Genomic DNA, 23,123 nt, shown 5'->3' on the forward strand with positions numbered 1-23,123 from the left:
TCCTGAAAAAGAGCTTGACAGGAGGCAATGTTTGTAGCTCTATTTCTAGCACATCTGAAACAGAAAATAATGGAAACCGTATGAGAAAGTTTAATCTCTTTTCCAGTTGCAAAGTGAAGAGCTGAAAGTTCAGTAGAATGTTCATGAAAATATTTCTAGTGGTAATTTTCTTAATATTTCACTTCTGAGACACTCTATCCCTCAATTTATACATAAAATTAATGGTGACCGTTACCTTAGTTGTGGTGCTGCTTCTGCCTTTGAAGTAAATTTAGGTTAGAAAATTTTTCCTTTTCCTGATAATACTAAAACTTTGTCTTTGTGGAGACAGCTTTTGTTTGTTTCAGTCATATAGAGTTTGGATTTTGCTCAAAATCAGGAAAACTCCCATATGATGTTCTTTAATATAACTGCAGATATTAATATTTTCCCTATGAAAATGTATGTACCCAATTGTATCTGGTGAAGATGAGTTCCATATTTTTAGTCAGTTTTAAATGAGTTGCCTTTGAATTTTTCTGAATATTTCCATATGTTTCCATTATAAGAAATCAAAATAAGAGCACTTTACTCATTTCAATACATCATTTTTTTATAGATACCCATGCTGCAGTTAGTTTGGAGAGGAAAGTTGTTTTTAATGTTCACAAAGATACTCCAAGGGCTGGAGCACCTCTCCTAGAAAGAAAGCTGAGATAGTTGTGGGTGTTCAGCCTGGAGAAGAGAAGGCTGTGGGGAGACCTTATTGCAACCTTTCCATATTTGAAGGGGACTTGAAAAAAAAAGACAGGGACCATTTTCATGGGAAGATAGTGACACGACAAGGTAGAAGAATTTTAAAGTAAAGATGAGAGACTTAGCTTAGATATTCAGAAGAAATTCCTTACTGTGAGGGTGGTGATGCACTGGCACAGGTTTCCCAGAAAAGCTGTGCCTGCCCCTGGATCCCTGGAAATGTTCAAGACCAGATTGGACAGGGCTTGGAGAAACCTGGGATGTGGAAGGTGTCCCTGCCCATGGCGGGGGGTGGAACAACATTTATTCAAACCATTTTGTTATTCCATTATTTATACTCCTTAAATCTAAAGACATTTTCTTTCTGCAATATCATATTTTTGTCTCACCAGGTAACCAAATTGGAACATTACTCTGGCTCAGATTTTCTTTCCTTTTCTTCTATGACTTCTACAGCTGAGCTCTTTGTGATTAATTCTTTCTGTTGAGTCAAATTCATCCAAACAAGCAGGACTCTTCCCTTCTCCTATCTTTAGATCCCAACAGAGCATAGAAACAAATAAGTTTTGTCATTCCGTGCTTCATTATTTCCTTTTTATCAAAAAATTACCCTTGTTTTTTTTACTTAATTTTGTTAAATCACTTTGGGATCCTTTGGCTCTTCTTATAGTTCTCAATGTGCTTCAAATATTTTGAACATAATGGATATTTTTTGTGCAGAACAGTTTCTCAACCAAACCCAAATTCTGTTGCCCCCAAACCAGAAAGTTCCAAACAGAAATAATTAAGTAGTAATAGGTTATATAATGAAAACATCTGATTTTTTTTAATTTTTTTTTTTTTTTTGATCAGCTATTCAGCCTGCTGTGTGTTTTTGTTATTGCTATACAGTGTTTAAAAAGACAAAGGTTTTTCCTTCTCCTCAACCCACCCCACCAGCAGTGGTCTGATGGTGCCCAAGGAGTTGGGAGGGGACACAGTTAGGACAGGTGACCCCAGCTGACCACTGCAATATTCCATAGTGCATGGTGCCATGATCAACCTGTAAAGTTGGTCAGAAAAAGAAGGAAAGAGGGAACCATCATAGTGATGGTGTTGATCTTTCCAAGTCATTGTTGCATGTTTTGGGGCCCTGGAAATTACTGAACAACATGGAAAGTGGTGGATGAATTCCTTGTTTCATTTTGCTTTTGTGCACAGCTTTTGTTTTACCTGTTAAGCAGCCTATATATCAACCCGTAAGTTTTTTCACTTTTACTCTTTCAATTCTCTCCCTCATCACACTGTGGGGATTGGAGGGGCAAAGAATGAGCAAAAAGCTTCATGGGATTTTGTTTCCACTGGGGTTAAACCAGGACAAAGGGACTCAGTCCTCACTGTTGTAAATATAATGGTGACAAAGCAGAATGTTTCATGCTAACCCCCCAGAATCACCAGTGCATTTTGGATTTTCAATTCTCAGCTCCAATTCTGGGAATTCGGAATATGGTTTGGGCTTTTTCCTTGTTTCTGGTTTTCTGACTGCATTAATCCCTTTGGAGTTCTGTTGAGATAAATATAGACATAGACAATATAGATATAGATGATATAGATAGATATAGATTAGTTAGATAAATAGATAAATAGATATTGGTATAGATATAGATGGTATAGATTAGATATAGATATGCAGATATAGATTAGATATAGATAGATGATATAGATATAGATATTGATAGATTATATAGATGATAGATATAGATATAGATATAGATTATATAGATATAGATATAGATTAGATATATAGATATAGATATAGATATAGATATAGATATAGATATAGATAGATGATATATAGATATAGATAGATAGAGATTAGATATAGATAGATATAGATATAGATATAGATGATATAGATATGGATACAGAAGACAGAGATAGAGGTATAAATATATAAAACCCATTATTCCTATGAGGATGTATTAACAACATTATATTGCATTAAATAAGGGCACTGCTCAATACTCTTCCATTGCACCTTCCTCTGGTTTCACAGAGACTTTTTGTGAGTGGTGCACACTTGGTAGAGCAGCAAATGCACCTCTCCAACTCAGCCATGACCCTCAAAGCGATAGAGTTCACCCATCAGTTTTACTACGGATAACTCATTTGTTGCTGTGCCATGCCAGCTTGATTTAACTAGCACATATGAGCAATGGCAACACAAGCCTGATTCCTGAACATTTAAAACTAGCTGTTGAAGGCAGATGGCATTCTCCAGTTCTCACACTGCTCTACTGCAGAGAACTAAAGTTTAAACTATCAGCTACCTGCCATTTTTGAAATTGCTGCAGATAAAAACTCTTTGATGATTTCAGATTTCTGCTGCTTGCTTGCAGGCTTACAGAGAATAATTGCTACCATAAGAAAACTACTGAAATAGACAATAAACTGATTTTGGCTGGAAGTACATTGTAATTCTGTTCTATATTGGTATGTGCTGCACCACAGAGACAAGTGTTTGTTTTAAACAACAACAAAAAAAATAGCTAAACAGAGGTGGAAAAAAAACAACCCACCAGTTTAATAGTTCTGATACAATAATCTGTGAATCAGTTAACATGGAAACTTAATTGTTGCTGAAAAGATTAAATAGTCTATGTCTCGTATAAAACACGTGGGGCCATATGCCATCCTGCAAGGCTGCAGAACAAAGGAATGAGGCACTACATAATCCAGAACAAAGACCCCATCTGCAAGACAAAACCATTAATGTGATATGTTTCTCTCGTTCTTCTTTGAGGTCTTATTGCTGTGCTGTGTTAAATGTGAAGATCATCTAACTTCAGCTCTACTCCTCAAGATCTTCCTCTCTTTCTGAGCTAGGTCCTATATTAGTTTTTTGAGTACTGGTTCCTACAATGGTAATGAAGATTTATTTTCATTGGTTAGACACAATGACCCTCAAAAAATTTCAGATACTTCTTTGACTGTATATTAAAACAATTATGTTTCTTTTTGCCTACCTGAAATTCTATAGTACTGACTTACCTTTGTTTTATCATCAGAATTGAATAAGACTTTTCAGAATCACAGAATACCTGAGGTTTGAAAGAATGTCTAGAGATCAGGTAGGCCAACCACCCTGCTCAAAGCCTGGTCAAATAGATCAGGTTACTCAGGACATTGTCCAGCTGGGCTTTTAATATTTCCATCAATAAAAACTCCACACTCTCTCTGTAAACCTGGAGAATATGCTCCAGTGCTTGATCAGCATAAACTGTCTTTTCTTTCCTTATGTTTGAAGGAGATGTCTTGGGGTTTTTTCCCACTTTGTGCCCAGTGGCTCTTGTCCTATTACTGGGTACCACTGTCAGGAGTCAGGCTCTGTCTTCTCTACACCCTGGCATCAGGAATGTATTCATACAGATAAGATCACCCCTGAGCTGCTCAATCCTACTCAAGGATACTCAGCTTTTCTCAACTTCATGTCTTGAGGCTTCAGCTCTGTCACTCACGATAAACTTTATAAATGGCATAGCATCTGACTGCAAACAAAACTATTTACAACAAAATGCATCTGTTCATTCCTTTAAACCTATTTATTGCATTGATTCTAACTGTTTTAATTACTTGATCAAATATTGTATAGCCTCAAATCAAATGCCTCATGGACATCTAAGAGCACTGTACCAGCACGGTTGTATTTATTAATTTAACATATGCTCCTCTCAAATGAAAATGTCACATTAGTTAGATGGAATCTACTTTACATAAAATAAGTAAGAGTGAATCTTTACGAAATATATAGAGTTCTTCAGGTTTATTGCTTCCTTTTGAAAACACCAGCACTTTTGTAAACAGCTCTCTGAATTATCTCCAGCATTCCAAAATTTGGTGAACATTGTCATAGAGATGTCAGACATGGTCTCAGACAGTTTTTATGAGGTTCTTTGTTAAAAACTATCAGATACATTAATGAAAATATATCAAACTTAGTAGCAGTGGTTTAGCAAGTTTCAACCATTTTTCGGAGCTGGAATTATGTCAACATATGCTATGAGTACATTTTTCAATTTGTTTGGGAATTATGTACTAAAAAGGTTTGCCTTTCTTTGCATTATTATCATCTTCACCCTTGAAACTTTTTTCCTGATTTCTAACCAGAATTTCCTATATTGCAGTTCATGTCCACTGAAATGTTTCCCCTTTAGCCATCTCTATGCAGACTGAGGAGGCAGAAGGCAACAATCAGATCAATGACATTCCCTGTATTCCTTCTACTTTGGCTTTGCGTTAAATGGTAAGAATTTCCATGTTCTCTGTTGTTGACACTCCACTTTTGCACTGGTTCTTTTGAGTCATGATTCATATCTGCTGTCTGACAACTTGACAACTTTTAAGGGGAAACAACTTAGCAGAGCTTCATGGATTCCCCTTCTCATCCACACCTCTCCAGCACGAGCCCCCAAGGCTTTTGCAAGAGCAGTATCCCAAACACTGTGTCATAAACAACTTCCCAAACCAGAAATTTATTTCTGAAATCTCCCTCCATTATTTTCTTTTTATACCTGATCATTTTTCTTCTGAAAATAACTTTGTAAGGAACAAAAGGAAAGTAGCTTTTCTTTGGCAGAGATTGCCTGTGTTTTTTTTCTTTTGTTAAATCGATCCTTCCTGGCTGGCTAACACCCACGGATTTTAATGCTTTATCCTGGCAAGTCTTCTACCCTTCTACCAGTGTTTTAATTCCATAACTAAGACCTTTAGGTTAGATTTATTTCGTGATGGGGGCCAACAGCAATTCAAAGGAGCATTCTAAACTAACTTTACATTCGTCCAGATGAGTCTGCAGAGATATGCATCACATATCCTATCCTTGCTCTCTGAAAACAGCAGAAATTTCTATAACCAGAATTCTTCCACCTCCTTCCCCCTTGTTGTTTACTTTCCCTTTTTCCATCCCCTCCTCATCTCTCACCAGCCTCTTGACCAGCTAATGCAGTTCGAGTTAAATATTCTGAACCATTATTTACCAGGTCCTTTTTTGCTGGATAAGTGGCTGTGATACCATCTACCAATTTTATTTGCTTAGAAACCAGGCATCTTCAAGCTCTGGAGCTGCCCATTCAATCCAACAGTTTGATACTTCTAGTCCATTTGCCTAATGGTCTTTTGTAGAAGCACTTGCACTCCTTTTATCCACAGGAGAAGCTAATAATAACAAAAACACATTTCGATGTCATATTGATCAATTACTGTTCATTATGTAGAGAAGAGCTCTTGCTAAAAGAAATTGCTAAAAGCACTAGCTCTCCAAATGTCCTAAAATGAGCCATTAGGCCAACCAAGTAAATTCCATCCCTTTGTAAATGCTCAAGAAACTCAAATATTGGTACCGTTCAAAGATTAGTGAATCACAGTATTTGCTGTATAGAAACCAGGTCTATACATTTTTTTCATTTATTTTTTCATAGTCAAACTGTACAACTTCCACAACAAATAAAACACTAAATTTTTTTTCTACCTGTCCTTAGTTTCCTAATTCAAAAATCTGATTTTATGTTCATGTCCTCCTTTAATCAAAAGTTTATAATGTTCCCTTTTCTTAAATTGGAATACGATGTTACCCCAGATGAAAGGGCAAAAAAAAAACCAAAAGCAGGGGGAGGGGGAGAAGATCAGAAGAAATGCACAACCTTACAGAGTAAAAAGCACAGGCAGCTGAAGAATTAGATATTTCCCTATTGTTTTAAAGCCAGCTTTGCTGCACATTTAAATACACATTTATCTCATACATCCAAGTCCTCATAAAGCTGAGATTACTATGTTATGTGAGTGTACACACCACCACCACCCCCCCACACCTCTCTTGATATTTCCTTACTGAACCAGTATTGATTTCTTTGCTAGACCTCATTTCATATTGTGCCCTGAAAATTAAATGATCTATTTAGTTTCAATATGGCCCAGGATTCTAATTGGATTTTGAGGCAGTAATTTATGTAATATTAATGGATACTTTCAGAAAACTGCTAATTAACAGCTGACCTTTATTTTTTTCCTGTGAAGAAAGAAGAAAGAAAGCAAGAAAGCAAGAAAGAAAGAGAGAAAGAAGAAAGAGAGAGACAGAAAAAGAGAAACAAGAAATGAAACATTAAAAAAGCAAGTAGTCTGAATTTAATTAGCAAAAGCCAGTACACATCAGGGACATTTTGGGGACCATCAAAATACATAATGTATTTGATCACCTTATGCCTATAAAAATGGCTAAATAATTTAAATGCAATTCAATAAAATGTGTTTTCAATGAGAAAGTTCAGCTCTGGGTGATAGATTAAAAGCTTCATATAACCCAGAGATTTTATAAGCTACTGGCAAACAAATTTAAAGTAAAAGATTATATTTTCTTTCATTCTTTTATGTAGCAAGATTTCTTAATTTCCTACTTTTATTCTTTTTCCTTTCTTTAGCTGTACAAATAAATACATTCAGAATCATATAAATGCTTTATGAAGAGACAAAGAGGAAGATTCAGAAATATCACCTCATCATTAAAAGAAGAAATTCACTTGCTTGTTCAGAAGGTGTTTTATTTCTTACTTATTGTCATGTAATCCCCTAAAAAATCAAGGATTTAGGGCAATGTTCCCTGTGATACCCAGAACAACACTGAACCTCCCTGTGAATTGATATTTTCACCATGGTTTCAAAAATTAAACATGGTAATGTTTTGGGAAACTTTATTTTAAAAAATACCTTTTTTATATCAACAGTTATGGATCTATGGAACAAAATATTGTGATCTGTAAAACTGAAAATGACTATAACAAATATATGCATCATTCTCTGTTTGTCACTGCTTTGTACTGCCTTTACACTCATGTCTTTTTTATCTAACTGTATTTTACACTCTCATTCTTTAGTATAAAATGCTAAATTCGAAAGAATATGAGAAATCAGGGCCATAAATAAAAAATCCACATGTACTCTTCATCTAGGTATGCATGAGCTCTATCCTGGTCTGTTCAGACTAGTCCAAATGACTGACATGTGAATATTTACTAACAAAAGCTAAGCCTCTTCAAACCTGTTTAAAAATCATTAAAAAATGAATAAATAAGTCTTTAAAAAGAAAAATGCCTGCTGTGGGTAAACCAGTCCAGTGCAGTTCTTAAGTGTGAATACAAAATTGGATTTAAAGACTTCAAAGCTGAGCATTGCAATAGCCAATTATTTTTCAGTCCTTTACTCTTATCATGGGATCCATGATCTCCAATTAGGCAGTGGGGTGTCTGATGACTTATGGAGAAAAAAAAATCTAAAAAAAAAAATGGTCTTTCAAAATGAGATTCAAGAAGACTACAAAACAGAGATTTTCATGAGAGATAGAAAAATAATTTTGGAAGCTAATAGCACTTAGATATGAGGTCTGAACAACTTGTTTCTCCCAGTATGGGAACAATAACAGGCAGTATTACAAGAAGAATTAAGGTGTCAGGATGGCAGAAAGATATTTAGTATCCTAAATTCCTTTGACTGAAATCTAGATTTGCATATGCCATATTTTCAAAGCAAAGAAACAATTTCTAATATTCCTTTAGCTTCAGTCCCTGGATCTTATAATTAATTGGGACCTGACTTGGCCAGTGTGTGAAAGATGGTTGCAGACTCATAGAAAGAGGAACTGTCCTAATTTCTATAATCTGTAACAAAAATTCTCTGCATGAATCAAAGTATGTCAGAGCCATTTTACAGAGAACTGACCTTTAAAGTCCATGGTGACCCTCCTTTTGTTCTCAGTAGGCACCACTGGTGACCCTCAGGGACAGGGAAGCAGGGATATATAACATAGCACAGTGACTGGAGTGTGTGGACTTAACTGACAAATGTTTGTCTGGGAAAGAATCCCACACTTTTAAACTGAAGATATTCTGAATTATCCAAATTTCTTGTTGTCTATCAGCTCATCTGACCATAGTGTTAGCTTTTGTGACCTTGTTTATTGATAGCAGGTCCTGTTAGTTCCCTTGAAAAGAATAGTTTAACACTGATGTTTTGATACTTTAAGAAGAATTTGTTTCTGTAATGTCAAATAGATATAAATATATGTTTATTTTCTTGATATGTTTTTCTCCACCAGTGATCAAGTCCAGCTTACAGTAATTATATCTGCTTACCAAACATCCTGAAACCTGAGGAAAAAATCATCATTTTCGATGAGAACAACTAATCAGGGAACGGATTCTCTAAAGCTAATAACCAAAGTATAGTTTTATTTTCCTTTAAACTACAGATGTGCTTGAAAGCATTAGCTGATATGTTCCCAAATGCTTATTCCTGCTGTCTGAATGCATGAAAAGCAACAATCAATGGTATCAAAATTTCTTTTTTCAATTAAATATAAGATGGGTGGAAAACAAATGAATGGAGAAGTCAGGTTATTTGATCAATGTCAGACTGCAGATCAGTGGTGAAGCCAGGAACAAGAGTTGTGTTTCACAGTTGCTGGCTAATGCCCTCCTAATCGTTATTTAGCACCACCTTCCCTAGCAAGAAACTATAGATTGGACTTACAAATTCTCATCAACTTGTTAAGACAAGATTTTTTTCTTCATAGGTTCCGCAGTGACTAGCCAAATTTACATTTAAATGACTGAAGCCAGCCTGTTTACTACCACTGTTTCCATTAAAGATGGATGAGAGTTTACTTTCAGGAAGCAGTTCTAGATAGGCTCGCATTTTTCCTCAACTTTTTCCCTTCCTTCTTTGAAGTTAAGCGCTGACAGGAGTGAATTTAATTTCTCTGCTCCAAATTGTCATCAGGTGCTTTTACATTTTCTTAACACCCCTTTGTTTAGGGGACAGACACTGCTCAGGGAGCAGAAACCACGTTCAGAACCCTTGCCGCCAGAGCATCAGAAATGTCACTTGAGGAGCAGATCAACACAATTATAGTCATTATTTTTCACTCCTCTAAGGACTGTTTCCAGGTCGTAGACACCTATTGTGGATGCTTTGGGAATAATGAAAACCATTAACAGATTGTTAATGTGACTTGGTAACAGACCAAGCAGAGACTTATAAAACAATAAAGCTTTACAATCAATCTGATGTGTAACTAGGCACTGATGGGAGCAGGTATAACATCAGTTAGGGCCAAATTTTAACTCTTCTTAGCACCCTGGTGATACAGAGCCCCCGAAAGATATCTGGATCAGACGCATAAGTGTTTTGAGGATCATAACCTTTGGTCAGTTTTTGTCAGGTGATCCCCTGAAGCTGATATTGCACCAGTAAATTGAGCCCATAGGCATCCTCTGGAACTGGGCAAGGGGTGTTTGTATCCCTCCAGCCAGCAGAATGGAGAGGTTTTTTCGGGTTTAGCTTTTGTTTCTCTTTGGTTTAGTTATTGTTTTTTTTTTGTTTTGTTGTTGTTTTGTTGGGGGTAATTTTATTGTTTCTTTCTTAAAGCTAATGCAGTAAAAGACTAAGAGTTGCCATGCCATGACTGTGTAGAACTGTGTGTTGTGGAAATGGTCAGCAAGAGAAAACAGAAAAATAAAATTAGATATTTATTTTAAAAAAGAGATTTAATCTCTCACTGATCTGTTCTGCTGTCTTGGCAAATCACATTGTCTATTTGGGACTGAGTTTACTCACTTCACCTGTGTCTGATTTGACCTTTTTATTTTCTTTCTTTCTTTCTTTCTTTCTTTCTTTCTTTCTTTCTTTCTTTCTTTCTTTCTTCTCTGTCTCTCTCTGTCTCTTTCGCTCTTTTTTCGCTCTTTCTTTTCTCTTTCTCTTTCTTTCTTTCTTTCTTTCTTTCTTTCTTTCTTTCTTTCTTTCTTTCTTTCTTTCTTTCTTTCTTTCTTTCTTTCTTTCTTTCTTTCTTTCTTTCTTTCTTTCTTTCTTTTTCTTTCTTTCTTTCTTTCTTTCTTTCTTTCCTTCCTTCCTTCCTTCCTTCCTTCCTTCCTTCCTTCCTTCCTTCCTTCCTTCCTTCCTTCCTTCCTTCCTTCCTTCCTTCCTTCCTTCCTTCCTTCCTTCCTTCCTTCCTTCCTTCCTTCCTTCCTTCCTTCCTTCCTTTTCTCTCTCTCTCTCTCTCTCACTTTCTTTCTCTTTCCGCCTTTTTTCCCTCCTCATCAAAGCTGATGCCCATTTTTGTCTTGCCCTTTGTTTTACAATGCTGACATTTTCTATGTTGATGTGTGTTTTTGGCATTCTACATTTCTGGATCTTCAGGCTGAACTACCTTTACAGTCTGGAAGAGCACAGCACTGACTATGCTAATACAGGAGCTAGGGTTTAGAGCATCATAGCTGGTGATAACAAGATATTTACAGCCCAAGCAGACTCAGATTGAGCTGTGCGCTCTGTCATTTTCATTTTATGAGCTTGCTCCATAAAACTGTTCCCATATGGTTAAAGTTAGGGATAAACAAACAGGTTCTGATCAAATAAGAAACCACTCAAATCTTTGCCCAAGGTTCATAATGAACTTTTTTTTTAATCTCTGAAAATATTGCTTATGCAAATTTCAAAATCTTCTCTTGTTTTTGTCTGCTGGATCTTTATTTTTTAATTTAACCTGAGACTTATAAAAGGAAATGCTGTTTTATATTAGTTCTGCTTTAATCGAAAGAAGTACAGCTAGCAGTTTTACAAGCTGCTGTTGTGCAAAGCCAGGAAAGGTTAAATGAAGCCCCTAACCACAGTCCAATACACCCCCAATTTACAGGGCTGATTTCTAGGGAATTTAAAAGGAAAAAAAAAAGAAAAAAAAAAAAAAACAAATAAAAACCCAAACCAAAAAACCTTAAAGCAGGCCACACAGAATATCTCTTTTCTCACAGGGACCTGAGATACAGGCACCCCCAAACTGCTGAAATCAGTTACATCATTCTATCCCACAACTGAATGTTCCAGCATGTAAATATTCGTCTTGTTGCTATATCTGTATTTCTGTAACATGATGGCATGCTTATTCTTCAAGAGCACTGGCTAACAGCAGTCACAGTCCTTCTGCTATGCAAAAAAGGAGGAATGATGGTAAGATTTCCCTTTTTTAGCTTACAGAGCCCAGTGACTCTTCAGAAAGGCAAAATATTTTGCCTCTTGTAAAAGCAAGTTTGATCCCTGGATATAAGAGAGCCAAGATGGGAAGAAAGGAAGAGACATCAGTTTTAATATGTCTGCTCTAGACGGAAAAAAACATAAGCTTTTTGGGCACAGACATATTTTTGTTCAAAGAAAATCTTCTGTGTCTGATAGTTTCCCTTTTTCTCACTTACCTTGTTTATACATTGCTGTGTGATACCACTGAAATCACTAGATCTAAGCATAAAACCAAATGTAGTCGTAACTTGTCTCACGTCACAGTACAATGAGCCTGGGATGTCTCAATTTAAACGCTGAGTCCTAAGAAATGTGTGTCTACATAAACAAACCCATTCTGACTTGACATTCCTGTTGCCTAATGACTTTGAGGCAAGAAGATGGAAGTCAGAGAAACTTTCTTGTAAGTGAATTTGGGATATTGTCTTCAAATAGGCCACTGCAGTGCTAGAAATGAGTACATAAGAGGTTTGACTAGCGTATTTGGATAGTACACAAGCAAGAACACCCCTGGGTGCCTGTCAGAAATAAACTTCTGAATCTCTTGAGATTTGTGAATCTGTAATCACCCATTTAGCTTCTGCCTGCTGTAACAGAGATACTGGACAAAAAGCACCTGCAGTGCTGCCAAATGTTCCTACTTCATAAAAAGAGAGCTACTGTATTTTCTGTGGACGACTGGTAGGCTGAGATAAATAAATACAGAGCCCACATCATGCCTCAGTCTAGGAAGTGGAGTGTGAAGGCTCAGCAATTAGGGGTTTAAGAGCTGCTGAAACCTTGGGCGAGATGAAAGAAAGTCACTTTTCTCTGACCAGGCTTTTAATCTTGCTTGATGATCCATTTCTGCCTGCCATGCAGAAGGTGCTTGTTTGAGAGGCATTATGTAGGTACAGCTGGATGGTGACAAGGAGAGGTCACAGAGCTGCTCAGTCCTTGGTCAGCTCCGCCCAGATGACATAAAGCTCTCAAAGGTTTTATAAGCAGAGATGAGAAGCGATGTGGTGTGTTTCTGCTTGTGGCAATTGCACATCAATTAAGGGCCTTGTATCTGATGGACAAAGGGATTCTTCCCAGAAAAAAAAAAAAAAAAAAAAGCCCAAACAAACAAAAGACCCCAAAAACCAAAAATCAAAACAAACAAAAAAACCAAACAAACAAAAAAAGCAAAAATACTACATTAAGGATCAGTTTCAAATTCTCTTTGCAGGAATTTGGCATAGTGGCCCTCTGAACTGTAATACAAGTAGCTGACCACACAGGCCATAGAATCATAGACTGGTTTGGGTTGCAAGAGACCTTTAAGTCTGTTAAGACCAACTTATTCCCTGCAGTGAACTAGGACATTTTCAACAAGATCAGGCTTCTCAGAGCTACGCTTATTTTTATGTTGAATGTTTCCAGGGATGGCGGATCTGGGCAACTTCTGCTAGTGTTTTACCATGCTCATTTTTAAAAATCTTCTTCTTGATATTTCATCTAAATCAACCCTCTTTTAGTTTAAAGCACAGGCCACTCCCCTTTATCACCACAAACCCTTATCAAAACTCTCTCCAGCTCTCTTGGAGCCCCCTTAGGCCCTGGAAAGTGCTCCAGGGACTCTACAGAACCTTCTCTTCTCTAGGCTGACCAGCCCCTGTTCTCTCAGCCTTTCCTCTGGACCTTCTCCAGCAGGTCCATTTCTGTCCAAACAGCTTTTCCTGTGTTGAGGGACCCAGAGCTGGATGCAGTGCTCCAGATGGACACAGGTTGCGCCTTGGCTTGTAACCAAGGCTTTGTTCTGCAGTGGGTCTGGGGTAAGCCTTAACTTAAAACCCAGGCTTCTCCACTGAGTGTAATTGCATGGTCTGTGTGACAATTCTAGCTTCATTCTATCCTCAAACTGATGAGTTTGTTTCTTCTCTCTCCACTTCCTGCGTCCACCCCTCCAAATCATTCTATACTATTAAGCCAAAATGTGGAGAAGGTGAATCCTTAGGATAATGTCAGTGGGAAGGCACATAAACTAATTACAGTACAGCAGAAAGAACATATAATAATTTTTTTAAACTCCTTTTGGTATCGTGTTACTTCTGATCATGTTACTTCTCTTGAACTCTCTGGCACATGCCTTACCCTTATGAGACAGTTCAGTTACCTAAGCAACTATAAATTACCTGACTGTTTTTGCTGTTTGTTTTTTGGTGTTTGTTTGTTTGGGTTTTTTTGTTTTCTTTTCTTGGGTTCTTTGTTTTTTGTTGGCTTTTTTCCTTTGCTTTGTTTTTTTGTTGTTTGTTTGTTTTCTTTGGTTTTGTTTTTATTTTGGTTCTGGGTTTTGGGGTTTTTTTAGGTCATGCTTGGATCCCTGTGTTTTCTGCTGAATTGGTGAGTTGAATTGCATTCTGTGACCCAGACCTGGAACTGAGAAGAGTACAAGGCTGCACATCTGTGGGAGTGATAGAAGGGAAGAGAAAGGGAGGCATCCCTGTTGGTAGCAGCAAGTTCCTTCAGTGGGCAGAGTCAGCTTGGTTACAAGGATGCTTTTCTTTCACGTAGAACAATAAGATTGCAAAGGGAAACAAAACCCTCTAGACTTCCTCCTCCCAGAGCCATCCTGGTGCACCTATAGCCCTGTGTTATCACATGAAAATCAGCAAGGACACAGCCAGAGTGCCCTGGCAGATGCAGGTGAGCAGAAGCTGACACGCAGAAGCCAAGCAAGGTGTTGAGACTCCTTCAAGGTGCGAGGTCTGGCATTTCTGTAAACTGAAATTGTTCTCAACTAACTTCATGTAAGGGCTGGTATTCCTGGACAATTGTGTGAAAATAGACAAGGTTAATATTAAAACCACTCTGACTCTCCCATACCTCAGTAGATGTTTCATTAGGCTTTCATGGATTCTCCTAATTGCTGTTAGTCCTCAAATAGTTACAGAGTGGAGTACAGAGCATTCTTTTTTCTGCTCAGGATCTGTGGAGACAATTTCAGTCCCAATTCTCTCGTCTGCTACCTTTGAATCGAAGTTATAGAGAGCATTTGAACCCTTTGTGATGCCACAGGTGATCTGTTTGCACTACAGGAAAGAGAGCTGGTGGAAGGATTGCACCTCATGCAACTCAGTGTCTCCCAGACTGCCTTGGGAGAGCTGCAGATTTGTCTTTCACTTGACCCAGAGCCATGTGCCATCTGGCTGGTTGTATTTTACTCGTGACATGTTCCCTCTTACAATATCTTTTCCCCCTTTGGAGAATTAGGTTTGCTACTGGAAAGTGGGGATAAAGCATTTCGACCACACTAGGAATTGTACTAAAAATTATGTGGAGACTTATTGAGCAGATGAGAGTGGATAGTGCAATGACCTGCCACAGAATATTTTTCTATGTAGTATTTTTCATGAAGTTTTAGCTTGCACTCTTACCCTCACCCAAATTACACTGGATTTTTTTTTTTTTTTTTTTTTTTTTTTTTTGGTTGCTGATCTGAAATCTTCAGTGGATTCCAGCTGGTGATTTGTTTCAATGCCAAAAGGAGGATTTTGGCTAAAGCCATGATGTAATTGCTGCTGTAATTGACCTCATGCAGGAAAGCCAAGAAACCTGTCCCACAAAAGCATCTGTAGCCTCTGTGCTCCAGGTTGCTGTTTTCAAGCCTGACTTGATGTGCAGTTGGCTCTCAGGACAAAGATGAAATACCCTTCTGCCCTTGTTTCCTCTCCCCCAAAAAAGAGTAGCAGTACTGCTGTAGCAGTGCATAAATTGGTTCTTTTATAAAAAACCACAAATGTAGCAAGTTATAATTATGGAACTCAGAGGCAGAACAAGAGCTCAGATTAACTTTAGTCTACTCTGGAGACTTTTAATTATGAACACCATGGGGAAATGTGGAGTAACATGAAAAAAAAATCCCCAAGTCTAAAATGGACATATAAGGATATTAATAAGAGAATTTGCAATGCAGAAGAGATGAGATGTAGAATAGTATTGCCATCTGCAGTCATTAAAGTACGGATTTGTTCTTGCTTGCTTTCGCTGTTAGCCTGAGTGATCACAGGAATATTTGCTTCTCAGTTAAGTAAACTAGCTAATTGCCATACTAAAATGTCTGTGTCTCTGAAAAGGACAATTGGAAAGAACTCCTTCTTGAGTGAGAGCAGGAAATTGGTAATTTACACTCTTTTAAATTCCATGAATTTAAATTCTCCAAAGTCTGAAAATAATTTTTTTCACCACTCTGATATATAGTGAGGATATTTGTGCAACTAAAGTGTGACCAACACATTGAAGATACCATTCCTGCTTTGCCATCTATTTTTGGTGTCTTGTCAGGAAAGTAATTAATCCTCTATAATAATGAATTTTAACATTAAAACAAGAAAGTATAGTGAAAAGTTGGTTTGTTTTGTCTTTTTTTTTCCTCTATGATGGCACATGTGAATAATGATTTCTAAGAAAGTGTGAGTCTTGTAAACTTAGGTGTGTACTAGACGAAAAAAGTATGCATAAGGTAAAGTATATACTATCATCATAACTATATAAACTCCCTGGATTTTGAACAACAAATATCAGGAGGCTAGTTAAATGTTGATAGAATTTTCTCACTGCTGATGGATAACATAAGAATTTCACTGCCATTCAAATTTGTTTTAGACAACACATGCCTGACATACGTCTTTTTTTAATACATTTCTTACTGATTTGTATGTCTGAAATTCTGGGTTTTAGTTGCTGGTTTTGGTGGGTTTTGTGGGGTTTTTTTGTTTTTGTTTTGCTTTTGTTTTTTGGTTTTTGTTTGGTTTGGTTTTTTGTTTGTTTTATTTTGTTTTTCCTAAAGCTAAAAACAGAGCAGTGTATAGGACTTCAGTCCAGTCTTCAATAATTAAATGGTTTGATGGAGTTTGAGTTGTTAATATTTGACCTTTCACAGTCACTGAAGAAATCACACACCTGCATCAGATGTTCTTGTTGGAGACAACAAAGGATCTTTTGGCAACTTTGAGGGTAATTTACAGTAAGGTTTTCAGGCAGTCTGCATAGATCACCTCCGCAAACAACTTTCTATCTCTCACGGTAATGACTTACAAAAGACTTTAGGGGACAAAAAACAACTTGTATGAATGTCTTTCACTACTTATGTTCTCCAAGCCTAAATTCAGCACTAATAAAATAATAATTTTAATGGCGTTGTTAGCACCATGACTCCAACGTTCATATCTACAAAAAAAAAACCCCATTGAACTATTTTCCATTGATAAAACACAGCTTTAATTAGAAGTGGTAAGATTTTCCAAAGGACATCTTCTTCATGGATCAATTCTGCAATTGGACTGAGTGTTTTTGCTATGTAGTTTATGACCAAGTTTACATTAGTATAACAGCCTCTGGCCTGGCAAGGATGAAGGCTCTACTTCCTCTTTAGGCAATCTATCCCCGTGTATCTTTGCTAGACCTCAAAGACTTTAAACTTAATTCTGCTACACTATTTCATATCTTAGTGTTGTTTCTGTTGTGCACATAAATATTTTAGGCACTTTGACAAAAATGAAAGGGCTGAAGAGATGCAAATTCGCAGAAGCTGCAGCCTGATGAAAAGTATTTTTGTTTTATATTGAATAATGCCACTGGCTAGGTCATCTGTGAACATCTGTGATCCATCGATCTACCCACATAAATATCAATGCTTTGAGATAAAAGTCTAAGTCAATAAACTTTATGGCTGTGGCAAACTCATTACGCTGTGTGTGTTATTCTGTCACAAGAAGCCATGAAAACAATTCTGAAAAATTAAGAGCTGGGCTAAAGTATGAGATTTAATCCTGAATTCCACTATAAAACCAATGGGTTTTGAGTGGAGTTTCAGTTAAGACACCAGCTATTGTCTGCATTTAATCTTTAATTAATTAAAAAAGAGGAGGAACAGAGTTTTCATGTTTCACCTTAGATTAATATGAATTTGTAATGCCCAGAAGTGGGGCTTTTAAATCTTTCGCAGAATAACAAACCAGTGATTGAGGAAAGCACAAAGATATACAGTTTGGATAAAGGATAACATGGGCATTTCAAAATTTCTCTGGAATGAGCTGCACAGACTTAACTGAGTTGCAAGTTGTCACTGATTCTTGGAGGAAGTTGTTCCAGATTAACTGCAGGTTTTCTTTCAAAACTTTTCTATGATTTTCTGATTCAATAACAGTATGAAGTTAGAAGCTTTGACGTCAATATCTAAAAGAAGAAAGGAAAAAAAAAAAGAAAAGAAAAATATATAGAAAATTACATCAGCATCATCACCACAATTGAAGAGCATGTCACAAGAGAAATTATGAAAATTCTATTTTTCCGTATTTTGAAGACCTTTCCTGAATTTCTGAGCTACTGGAAGTACCAACATATGGGATGAACAAGAGAGTCGGGTTTAGTGCACACAGAGTTTCCTGTTGGTCATAAACATTTATTTAACCAGGATAGGTGTTTCCAAGGCATAAAGTTAGTTGTTTGATTTAAATCATGTTACAAAGCAAATTTCACCTGCTTTACATATGATTTAGGAACCCCAAATTAGCCTCTGTGACACATATTTCTTCACTGTCCTTGGTCAGGAAGGTGAAATCACCTCCTGCTCAGAGGTACTAATGGAGAATCCCTGAGGAGAGCAGCTGCTGGCCAGAGGTAATGCATGGGGAGAATGGTAAAATTAGATTACACCAGGACAGGTATAAGTAAAATAATTCATCCTAGTTTAAAGTTAGTGCAGCAAAAGGCCAATCTGATGTGACATATTTAAAGCTGATAGCTCAAGATCTACTTCAGGAGGATTTGGATCTTTAACTGACTAAAACAGATTATGACCTTATAATGGTGGGGGAAAAAGATGGTAATGTGTCTGACATTAATCTGGTTAAGACTGTCATATAGATTAACAGTTGTGGCAGAGAGTACATTTCAGTAAAAGATTCAGTTGGATATATGAGAAAAAGTTTGGAGGTTTTATTTATTCCTTTTTTCTTCATAGAGCAGTTTGGACTTATTCCACCTAAAACAAAAACAAACAAAAAACCAAAGTAAGACCCACCCCATATATCTTGCCCATTTGTTTAGTTTTACAGGTTTCTGAACAATTTACTCAAACTTCTTACTTGTATAAACCTCATTCTAAAATTAATATAAACACAGTGTTTTAAATACAGAGTAAATATAAACTGGAATTTAAATTCAAAATTTCTGCAAGCAATAGCAAATACCTTTGGGTGAAATTGTACTCTAAATGTTTAATACAATTTAATAATCTGCTAGTACACTCACCTACTCTTCATCTATTAAGAATCTTAAAATAGACAAAGGACAGAGGTTGTGAAATCATTGCACCAAATTGCTGTGGTTTATAGGAAGATGTTGAGAATTAAAATTAAAAAAAAAAAAAGGAAGGAGTAATCTCCAATGACTGTTACAGTCCTAAAAGGTTCAGACTGGGAGGGAGACACAAAAATTCTCAAGTTGTAAATCTCTGGCAAAATAAACTGAAGTAGTGAAGTTTAAGATGGGCAAATGTCTGTTCAGTTTTCTCAGTGTTGGAAAATTGACAAATATTCTGATAAAATTATGAAGGAAAAAGAAGTCTCTTCTTTCAAAATGTACATCATTTATTTTTTTATATAGGAAATTGCATTTGTACAACTTTGTTGTGTTTTTTACATGAGCTTGCTTTCCTTTCTTCTTCCTTTTATATGGTTTGCATTCTTCACAAATGTATATTTCTACTCCACCACTCTCTGAGAATTTGATAATCAGAATTTTTTGTTGAAACAACCTTTTATAGTGCCTCTTTGAGGTATCTTAAAAAGGTGTTTAAGCATTGGGTTTTTTTCTCTGTTAATGGGACTACAGAAGGTGTTCTGAGACAGGACTGTCCTTAGGTGAAAATATCCTGACTTAATTATATATATATGTATATATATACACACATACACCTGTTTTTCTCCTATTCATTGATAATGTGCTGCTGAGAGTTCTTCACATATGTTGGGTTGTATCACAGGAGAATAGGGATTCAGGGATGTCATTCCTTTCTCTTTCCTGCTTGTTTGCACTAAATTCTGGGCAAGGATTTTCCTTTGCCTAACAAGTCTGCTGCAGAGACCTGTAGGATTTATAAGAAAGTCTTGATCCCAGCAGAACATAGTGAAAACAGATTTAAATGCACATTTATATCCATTGGCCTCAATAGCACCTAAGGGCTTTTTCAAGTGCTTTATCAAAGGGTTACTGCTCATAGCATGACAAAGATGAAGGTTTGCATGTTCTTAACCCATTAGCAGATATTAAAATCTGGATTTTGGGGTTGCTGAAGGAAGACAAATGATGTAGTGGGTGGCTACTTACACTCCCACGTGAATTCTATTTTTTTTTTTTCCCTCTTGCCCTATGCAAGAAAGATGTAGAAGGATTGGATTAACAACAGGAGTTGCATGCCAAACTCCTGTAAAAAAGCTTTTTATTTAAAACAAACAAACAAACAAAAACCAACAAAACAAACCAACCAAACAAAAAAAACGCCAAACCTACAAAACCCCCAAAACAAAAAAAACAAACAAAACAAACAAACAAACAAAACCCAACAAAACAAACCAAACCAAACCAAACAATCTGTTTAGAATGTACAGAGGCAAACTCAGGTATAAGCAAAGGTGCCATCTGCAAGATAGATGTGCCAGGTCACAAGTCTGTGAGGCATTAGTGCTCTGTGCCTGACAGGCACCATCAGTGCAGAATGACAAAGGACACTCCCATGGCATTGCACACCACGGATGTGAAACACCAGGCTGACCTGTAACAAAGAGGTGTTTCAAGTGCACAGAGACAGACCTGTGTATCACCCACTCAGCACCCACTGCGTGCTGTCAAAACACTGCATTTCAGATTGGGGTTTGTGAAAGGTCAGCTTCAGGATCAAATTGCAAAATCTGTTGACATATTTTTTTCACCTGAGATCAGAGTGAATGAGTGCTCATAACCCTGCACAGACACAAGGGAAAAAAAAACCAAACTATTCCACTAAGAAAATTTTCTTGGTTTTTTTTTTTTTTTTAAATGTTGTTATTTTGGTTGGTTGGAAGAGGTTTTCTTTAGTTTTGTTTTGTGTTATTTTGCTTTTTTTTTTTTCACAAAAACCCCTAATATACCTAGCAAGTTGTTTATAAAAGGCTGAGTGAAGCCCCCAGTGAGGTTACCTCTGTTCTGTGATGAATGGTAACAAAGTGCAGCATCTCAGCTCTGTGTTTGATCTCTACCCACAGAGGCCAGATGGTAACATTTTCTTCCTAGAAAAAAATGAGTATATCTGAAAAATCTGAGCAGTTATGAATTTTGATGTTCTTCTCTTATCTGCATATTTCTTGTGGAAGAATAAAACATCCATTTTACGAAAAGGGTAATTATAGCTTCCGACATGAACTTTCTAGGTACAGTGGGTCAGAGTTGAATATCAAGTAATTTGATTTTTTTAATGATTCATTACTAGTTCTTTAGTTATTTTGACCATTAATCATTTCATTGTGTCTCTTTGTTGAGACCTGTCTAGCATCTTGGAATTGCTAGTCTGTGACATGGAACATTATTTTAAATAAGCTATTAATTGATATAGGTACAAGAATCCTGGAACAGAGGTGGTCAAAAAGTATGCTGGTAATTCTTGTACCTAACCACCAGTTATCCATTTCTCATGACCAGCTTTGTCGTAGAAGTCAAATAAAGGAAAACAGTAAACTGTCCTGACAGTTATAGAGCTTTCAACATATAGGGTTAATACTACTATAAAAATACTTTATGGATAAATTCTTTCTGTGCATTCCAGGAAAAAGAATTTGGAAGACTGTATATAAATGCATCATCTGGTGACATTTACCCTGATAGTATAATTAAGACAAAACTAAATTAAGAGCACTCCTAATGGGCTTTTTCCATGTCACGTATTATTTATATGTCACTGCCAGTTCTGTCTTTCTTCATATTTCACATTTATATTTTGGAAGCATTGGAACACACTCAGATGTACACATACACCATGATAAAAATATCTTTTCCAAGTAATTGTTAATCTGAAAGAAAACACTTTCTCTTACTCTCCCTCCACAATCTTCAGATTAAGGACACAGTCTTGCTGACCTTAAATCTGTGCTTGTGCCCCTGGCTTCTCTTCATCAAAAAAAAAGTTAGACATGTAGGTGCACAGCAGTAAGGGATCTGGAAGTGCTTCTGGAAATAAAAAACGTCCATAGTCCAAGCCTCAGCCAGCTCTGGTTAATCTTTCCTAATGCCAGGTGAATTACAGGTGGAAGTAAGGACTACAGGAAACTGAAACCTAAATAGTTTCAAGTTTTTTAATCTCTCCTCAGTTGGAAACCTTAGCCACATTGTTGCTTTTCCCAGGACTTTTCTATTCCTGCCATGTTGAGTTTACCAAAACAGAGCACAGTGTTCAAGGTGACAGTGGGCTACACTACTGATTTATCATTCTCCCCTTTATGGCACCTAGTGTAAATGAAAAAGTTACAATCATGAAGTAAAGTTGCATCTTTCAGCTCCTGGTACATACTCCCTGCAAATATGGCCTGTGAGATTCCAAATAAGAAAAGGAAAAAAAAAAAAAAAAAAAAAAAAGATGCCACGTAATGGATATTTAGTAGATCAGAGGGTATTTTGAATTATCTTTGGACAGTTTCTTTCAGCAGATAAATCAATATTCAGCCTCTTCTTTTGTCAGGTTGTGATGGGCTTTTGTTTACATCTGAAGATTAAAAGCAGCACAGTGTTAGAATATTCAGTGGAAGCACCGTGATAGATAAGATGTCAAGGAGAGCTCCAGGAACTACAACAATGCTTTAAAAAGATAAATAAATATACAGTGTTATCTTCTGAGCTGAAGCTTCATACAACTCCTCTTTTAAATATGTATGACCAGAACCTGTTTTGTTCACACATCTGTAAATGTTCTCCTACAAAGCAAACCAGTAGAGGATGGAATAGATTACCTGTAGCCACCATACCACAGGGATATTCAGCAGCCAGGTGGTGAAAACGGCCATGAGGATGGGCTGTAAAAAGTACTCCTGTGGTAGTCAGGACCCAAGAGAAATTCTCAGTGAGCTTCAGGGTTTCTGTCTTTGCTCTTCTCCAAATGACTGACTGCTCTCAGACAGCAAGAAGTTTTTTATTTGATCTCATCAGCATCTGAGGAAAACAAATCTGCATTTTTGAGAGAGATCTATCTGTCTGTTTGTCTGGTGTCGTATTTCCTGCTGTCTGTCTGGTGTCTTGAGAAATTC

The sequence above is a fragment of the Lichenostomus cassidix genome, chromosome Z (assembly GCF_008360975.1).
Source record: "Lichenostomus cassidix isolate B80296 chromosome Z, HeHo_3.0, whole genome shotgun sequence".
Classification (NCBI taxonomy): domain Eukaryota; kingdom Metazoa; phylum Chordata; class Aves; order Passeriformes; family Meliphagidae; genus Lichenostomus; species Lichenostomus cassidix.